The following is a 7,880-nucleotide window of genomic DNA, read 5'->3' as shown; positions in this document are numbered from 1 at the left end:
TTTTTGTCCATTAGAGATGCAAACATTTCTGCCCAATAGAAAAATAGCTTAAAAGGATAGTTTTACAACCCTGTAGGACAGTAGATCTTTTTGTCTATCTAGCTTAGCAAACTTTCTTCCACATGCCTTTCCCAGGGGAGCATACAAGCCCTGTTCCACAATCCTCTCTGAGCTCGGCTTTCCACCCTGCTGGCCCCTCGTCAGTCAGTGAAGCAAGTCTGTGTCAGGTGCTCAGTATGTATTTGCATGTGAGTTATGTTTTTCCCCCTTTTTTATTTGTTCTTTTTAGCGCTACATGACAGTAAGAGTATTTTGACATCATACATTACATGGAATATAACGTACTCTAATTAGGGTCCCATTTTTGATATCAAAGAGAACACTCGGCCTTTGGCTTTTTGAGATTGGCTTATTTCACTTAGCGCGATATCCTCCACTTCTATCTATTTACTGGGAAATGCCATAATTTCATTCTTCCTTATGGCTGAGTAACTTTCACTCCTAGGTTTCTATCCAAAGGACTTAATATCAGCAGACTATAATGACGCAGCCACGTCGGTGTTGATGGCAGCTCCACTCACAGCAGCCAAGCCATGGAACCAACCCAGGTGCCCTTCAACAGAGGGATGGAGAGTCACGTTGTCATCCTTTAAACTCCCAGTTGGACAGAGGTGGGTCTCCTGGCCACAGCCAGTGTTTCCTACTCAGCAAGGGTTGGGGACTGTCGGTGTCTACCTCCTGATATGGCTTAGACGTCCAGACTGAATACCCTGCTGTCTGTGCCCTTCTCCTGATTGGCTGTTTCTGTCAGGGAGGCCCTTCCTTCCCATGCCCAGGCTCACAGCCTTGGTGTTAACCCTCCTCCTTGGTTGGTCAGTTACTAAGCCCTGTCAGTGCTCCCTGCGGCCTGTCTCTGGGAATGACGCCTTCTCCTCCCATCCATGGCCACCACTCACTCCAGGTGCCAGGACCACGAGGACCTTATCAGATCCTGGTGAGTCCTTCCTGTTTCTAGGGTCTTCCTCTCCAATGCATCCCCCAAATGATTGCCAAGTTCGTCCTCTGTCACCACCCTGTTTAGAATCCTTGGGGACATCTCTGGTTGTAATCCAGACTCAATTCCTGGTTTCCAAAAGCTTTGTGTGGGAAAGGCCAGGTGAAGTGCTGGCTGGTTGTGTTTCCTCCTCCTCGGAATCCTCAGAAGGGTCTCCCCACCTGGACCTCCCCCACCAGGGGCTCTGAGCGTGGCTTGCCGAGCCGTGAGACTCACCATTAAACTGATGAGGCCACGAGGGGGCATCTGATTCCTAGGCAGCCAGCGTGGGGCCTGACATCAAGGGCTGCCCAAGAACAGCCAGGGCTGGACGAGCCTCAGAATCAATCTGATCCTCTCCTGGGAGTCTCACTCCAGATGGGAGCAGCAGAGGAGAGTCAGGGAGGGGCTGAGGATGAGTCACCCAATCTGGGCACTGCCGTGGCCGTCATGGGGAGAACAACAAGATGGCTGTGTCCTGAGCTGATCTCCACAGTGTTGACCATGACCATTTTCTGTATTCTGATGCTTTGAGATCTGGGGCCCCACTGACCTGACAGGGACTGCCTGTCCCAAGAGTAGTCAAGTCTTAGAGATGACAAATGGCTTGCATTCCCCACCCCCACCTAAGAATGCCTTTCAGAAGCAAACCAACAAATCCAGAGTCCCTACCCCTACTACTCTCAGGACCACTGTGGACCTGCCCTAATCATCCCCAGGCCAGATTCAAATTAGGCGCAGCCCCTACACTCGGGGTCCCATGGGAAGTATTCGACCTACAGATCCTGGGCCTGCTCAACTTGCATCCCTTCCCACCTAGGTCTTCGGCTCCTGCCTGTGGTTCCCCACCCTTCCTCTCACCCTGGTGAGAAGGTGGTACCCAAAGCACAGCATCCCCTGTCCTCTTGGGAACTGTGAGTAATAAACTACAATCCCAACGGCCGTCTCTGCCTGATCTGTTGGCTTTTCTAGACCTTAACATCTCTAAGTAGCTATACTTTAAAGCACTCAGTTCTCACACAGTGTGTGCCTATCTCTAGAGCCTGGTGACGTGCCTGTCCCAACTTTTTTTAGAGGCAGGGCTATGTTCTCTTGCTGATGTACCCCTCATTGTCTTAGTAGATTCAACCTCCTTCACTTAAGGTCAGCCAAGGGTCCTTGTTGCTTGCAATCTTAAAAAAACAAAACAAAAACAAAAAAACCAAGGTCATCCACAGGGATGCCATGGCAGATCTGTATCGATTCTCCTACCTTTTCTTCTACTGTGCTTCTCAGACCCTTCAAATTCAGCCAGATGGACTGTCTGTGTCTTCCCCTATGTTCTGTGCTTTAGACCTTGTTAACACAGGGTCTCCCCCTAGGCATGCCCTCCTCCGGTCCCTCTGTGGGTTCAACCCCCTCTTCCTCAGAGGTCTGACTGGAGGTTCACCTTCAATCATGAGAGTCTCCTGTGATGACTTTCATGACTTCACCTCCATGGGCAATTGCCTCTTTCTGGGAACACCTGCATCATCTACTGCCCGTATTCAATATTAACTTCTCAATATTCAGGAACTCTCTTTCCTCAAGGCTTTATGTTCTCTCAGTTCAGGGGCCAAGTGTTTGATATTTTGCGTGATGACAGGATGCACTTGATACCGAATAAATCCTCACAGTCTCCCTTCTCATGTGTTGTAGGATAAAACCCCCAGAGGCCGCAACAGTAGTTACCTTTGAGCCAGGGTCTGGCCAGGTGGAGAGGCCAGGACTCTGCTCACTTCCAGTCTAGGCTGAACCCATCTGGGAGGTGGGGGGCAGCCTATCCCTAGTTTTCCTGAACTGAGAGCCTAATTCATTTCCTATGATTCCATGACACTTGGGAAGGTTTTTCTTTCTTTAGCTCCTTTTCAGGCCTAGAAGGGAAGGTAAAGCACAGTGGAAAAATGGAGAACCCCAAGAGGGGAGCGGGCCACCAGTGAGATGGAGGGGACTATTTCCTGTGCAGAGGTTGGGTCTGGGCAGGAGGCTTGGCAATTAAGCGTGTTCTTCACAGTTTGGTCCTGGGCTGCCCTGTTTATAATAAAAACATTTGGCTTGAATTCCACAGGCTCCAACTCCTGTTGTAAATGTTGAAGTGTTTCAGGCTGCATTTCCCTTCGTCCCCTGAGAAATTCTTTACAAAAAGCACAAGGGCTGAACCAAATAGTTCCTGGGATCCGCTCCAATCGGAGGCATCACATTTAGAGTCTGAACTATGCATACAATTCAGATACTAAAAACCAAGCCCCGGATATACCTTTTAAATGGCAAACTAATTATTTGCATCCAAATCGACGGACTGTGTCTCTTTAAATGTTCTTTCCATTCCTAGTACATGCTGTAATCAGCAGATGGCCTACCTTCCCCCACCACCCCCCTTAAAACAGACCCTCCTAATAGCTAATATCCTGCAGTGACCAAAGCCATTAGAAGGATTAGCCATTACTATCCTGTCCAGCAAACACATAATGCTCATGGGAATTGCCTTTTCCCCCTTTGCTTGTTGTTTTTATGGATGAATCAGAGCCCAATGGTGGGTTGAAAAATCAAAACGAGGAGGGCAGAGGGTTATGTCCATTCTTTCCCAGGGTACCTCCCAAGCTGACTTCAGATTTGTGATTCCTTTGTTAAAATGATGGCAGATGTCAGCCTGGTGGATAGAGCAAGCTCTAAAAGGACACAGACAGTACGCAGACCTCTGTCCCTAGTTACCATAATATCTAATACTCATCCTTTCCCAAGTGCGAAAGCAAATCTGTGCTCTGCCTGTTCACACAGTCCTATTTGTGCTGTAAAAGATGAGCAATCCGCCGCCCAACCCAAAAGCCACGTTGCAGGGCCCAGGAATGCTCTGAAACACTGCCACCCAGTGGCGTTTGGCAGCACAGCGAGTGAGCAGGAAACCCAGCTTTCCAGGTTGAGGAGGCAGCAGCCGCAGCAGCAGCAGCAGCAGCAACCGGCAAGGGGGCAAAACTGGCCCTGGAACAGGAAGTGGAGCTGCAGGAAAGCCCATTGTGTGGCACAAAGACACGAGCCAGTTTGGAGATGGCCAAATAGGGCAGGTGACAGAAACCCGGAAAAAGACAGCTAGCATATAAAGAGAGGAATTAACAAATGTAATGCGGTGGTACATCTGAGCAGTCTCTTTTCTAAAGGGAAGAAACACATGCTTTCTCTAAGCGAGAGCTGGAGAGAGATGATGGGAAGATGAGTCAATGGAACTCCTTTTGGAGTCGGCCTTAATTTGGATGAGTCAGTCTTGCGCCTGTCTGGGTTCTTAAGGATCCTCAGTCTCTTCTGACTGTAGGGAAGTCACAGCACCTTGGTTTCCTCACCTGAAGAAGCTGAGTTAGACCTCGAAATGAAGCCCTAACACTGTATGAATATATTATCTGAGACACCAAGTAGGCAAAAAATGCAGAGATACAGAAAATGCAAGAGCCGGGTGATCCTCGCATCATTTGTGTGACTGGCAACTGCTCGAAGGGAGAACCTAAAAAAAAATGTCACCCATTTTCACCTCTTGGTGGTTCAGGACTTGCTGGGACAGTGCATGGAACAAGTCACAAGGCGTTGGGTGCAGGTGATTCTCAGAAAGAACCTGCCATCCAACCTTTCAGCATCAACAGATGAAGGCCTGCTAGCTCCTGGAGATCTGGAAGCTTCCAGCATATTCAGTGCCTGTGGGGGAAGGGTCGAGAGGGAACTGGCATTGAAAAGGAGGTTGTACTCCACTAAAATTGAAGCTGAACCAGAAGCTAATGGGTTAGTAATTTAATACGTCACTCTTCTCAGTCATATTTTCATTTTAAAAAGAAAATTTCTGTTTGAGGGTCAAGCAATTCCAAAGAAATTATATTCTGCTGGTTTGAAATGTAAGAATCCAGGCGGGCGGTCAGGAAAATGCGTTTCTCGGTTCCTTCCTTCCTATCTGATCGTCCCTGCCCTGCCTCAATAGTGCAGACTTCTTGGGAAAAAGCATATGTGATCACTGTTTTAAAGACTGTTAGAATCACTTCCGTATCCAAGGTCTGAAGGAAGATTTGGGCTCAGGCTCCATTTGAAGAAATCCAGGTTGTATTTCCCCCAGCATTTAGGGTTTGATGGTTTCTGCTTATCTAAAGTGCTCACATTGCAAACACAAGCAGCAGGGCTAGGGATTTAAATTCTGTCTTGATGGGAATTTGAACTGAAATACTCTGCCCAGTGCCACTTTATAAGCTGGGAATCATCAAGCTAGCTACAAATACCTCGAGGGGTCCTTGCAGTTGCTCAACATAAATCAGCAAAATGACAGGCAATTGACTTTGAAGACAGCTCTCACATGGCTGAGTGGCTGGAGCTGCTGGAAGCAGATGAGGGCATTTTCCTGTAAACATGATTGTGATTAGCACCAGAGTAAACAGTGGATTGGGTTGTATCTGTCAGACTCCAGCTTGCTCTGGATTTTTCATTAGGTAGAAATCAACATGTGCCTCTGTATAGCAAAGTTGGCAACTCCAAGAAATAAGTTTGTATTTCCACACCTGGTGAATACTTCTGATTTCCCCAGAAGGGAAGCAGGAAGGGAACTTGAATCTGCCATGTTTTCATGGAGAGTTAAAATAGAGTGTGGGAATCAGAACCGTTAATGCAAAAGCAGTTCAGCTGGTACCATGTACTCTTATGCTGTCTAGTGAAGTTTGGCAAAGCTCAGATTTTGGCTTAAATGGAAAGGTGCATATTGGAAAGGTTGACCTGATGCATATTGTATGAGGTCACCAACTCAAATGCTTTATAGGCCAGGAAAGTAGCATCTGTAGCTGAGTTGCCTCGAGGGGCCAAGGCCAAGAGAACGGGCAGGACCTGTCCAAGAAGGCAGACTGACCTCACTCCAGCAGGCATTGTAGCCAACCAGGGCAGACAGCCCTGGGTTGTCATATCAACTGTTTTGTTCAGAAGAAGCAGAAATTAGGATTTTCATGGGAAACACTAGGCAGGCCAAACCAAATAGGTCTACAAACCCAAAGCATCCACCCTGTTTGTAACCTTGTTCAGGGTTATTTCTAAGTCAGATCCTTCCCAACTCATTCAGTTTCTCCCAAAACACTGAGACATTTGAAAAGAGGGGTTTGGGGAGTTTGCATTTAAAGACTCTCTTAGCAAGGGAGTGCAAAATCTACCAGCCACTACCCACCCACCCTCCGAATTTTGTTTTTTCTTTTGGATACCGGGGATTGAATTCAGGGTTACTCAACCACTGAGCAACACCCCCAGCCCTATTTTGAATTTTATTTAGAGACAGGGTCTCACTGAGTTGCTTAGTGCCTCACCTTTGCTGAGGCTGGCTTTGAACTCATTATCTACCTGCCTCAGCCTCCTGAGCCACTGGGATTACAGGCAATGCACCACTGTGCCCAGCTCTAGATATATATATATATAAGCTTAGATCTTTCATGCTGCAGCTTAAACTGTTTTTCAATACTGGAAATTGAACTCAGGGCCTTGTAAATACTAGGCAAGCACTCTACCACTGAGTTATATCCCTAACTCTAAACTTCTATTTATTCTCAATCCATGGAAATGAACAGTTGCCCAGCATCACTGGGATAATCATACCTAACATATGGAAATTTTAAACTCAATAGTCACTTAACAGAAGGAAGCCCTGGTAAATGTCCTGGAGGCCCATTCCCACAAGGTAGATTGTGCTATACCAAATGAGAAGAGTAGCTTCGGTGGGCCTAGGATGGATAGGTTTTCTCCACCTCCTGGGGTCCTCAGCGAGGAGAGCAGGTCCTGGATGAGTGTAGGAAGACATGTGCGCCTCCTTCTGGTCAGCTCACACACAACAACCAATGGACTCTCAAGACAAAATACCAATTAGGACATTAAATTAGCCTCAAACCGTGTAGACATGGGAAGGGGCTCAGCAAAATGAAGACCCTGGAGGCTGGGAGCCAGGAACAGGTGTGTATGAGCTGGTTTTCAGGAAGGAATGAACCTGGGCCAGTGCAGAGGCAAAGGAGGGGCATCTGGATCAGAGTGAGCTGGGGACCGGGACAGGACAGGAGCAAGCCCTGTTCAGAAATGATAGATGATTTCAGGCAGAACTGTTGAGACATTTTGCTCTCTTGGGGCAAAAATAATAATAATATTTCTCCACATAGGGACTTTGTTCTCCTATTGAGTCAATTTCTCTCGTTTCAAAAGCCACTCCCTTTCGTATGGATTCCATTCCTTAGCTGTCTTCTCTCATTTGGAAAACCATTTCTCCCTACCTCTTCCCTCTGGGTAACCCCTACTCTAGGATGTCCCAGAAGGAGAAATGAGCCATCTGGGCTGGTTTGTGTTTCCCAGGGAGCCAGAAGGGATGGGAGGGGTGCAGAATCCAAGCTCAGAGCCCTGAGTGGGAGCTGCTGTCAGTTATAAGCTGGGATCAGCAAACGGTGGTACTTGGCAGTCTCCTCTGGAAAGATGATGTTGTCATTAGATGCTCGTGGAGGTTGTGGAGAAACTGCCATGCAGGGTCACGCAGGTGAAATCGATTGGGAACAGGGAACCGTGTCATTTGAGGCGTGGGAAGCCACCGGGCTCGGTGGCCCACCCTGGAGTGAACTGGTGGCCCATCTGTGGGGCAGACTCAGAGGCTCTTGGGGCTGGAGTCCTAGTGCGCCTTGGCCTGTTGTCCGCTTGCTGATGGCTTTCTGCGCATGCGTGGAACCTCAATGGGCAGCAAAGACCCGCTCTGCGCCTGTTCAGTGCGGAGAGTACGCGCTCCAAGGAGTGGAGAAGGGCGTGTGGGGGAGCCCCAAGTCCTGGGAGGACAGCCAAAGCCTTGGCATCTTGC

This window comes from Callospermophilus lateralis, chromosome 12, assembly GCF_048772815.1.
Source record: "Callospermophilus lateralis isolate mCalLat2 chromosome 12, mCalLat2.hap1, whole genome shotgun sequence".
In the NCBI taxonomy this organism is placed as follows: Eukaryota; Metazoa; Chordata; class Mammalia; order Rodentia; family Sciuridae; genus Callospermophilus; species Callospermophilus lateralis.
Note: the sequence above shows the minus strand (reverse complement) of the source record.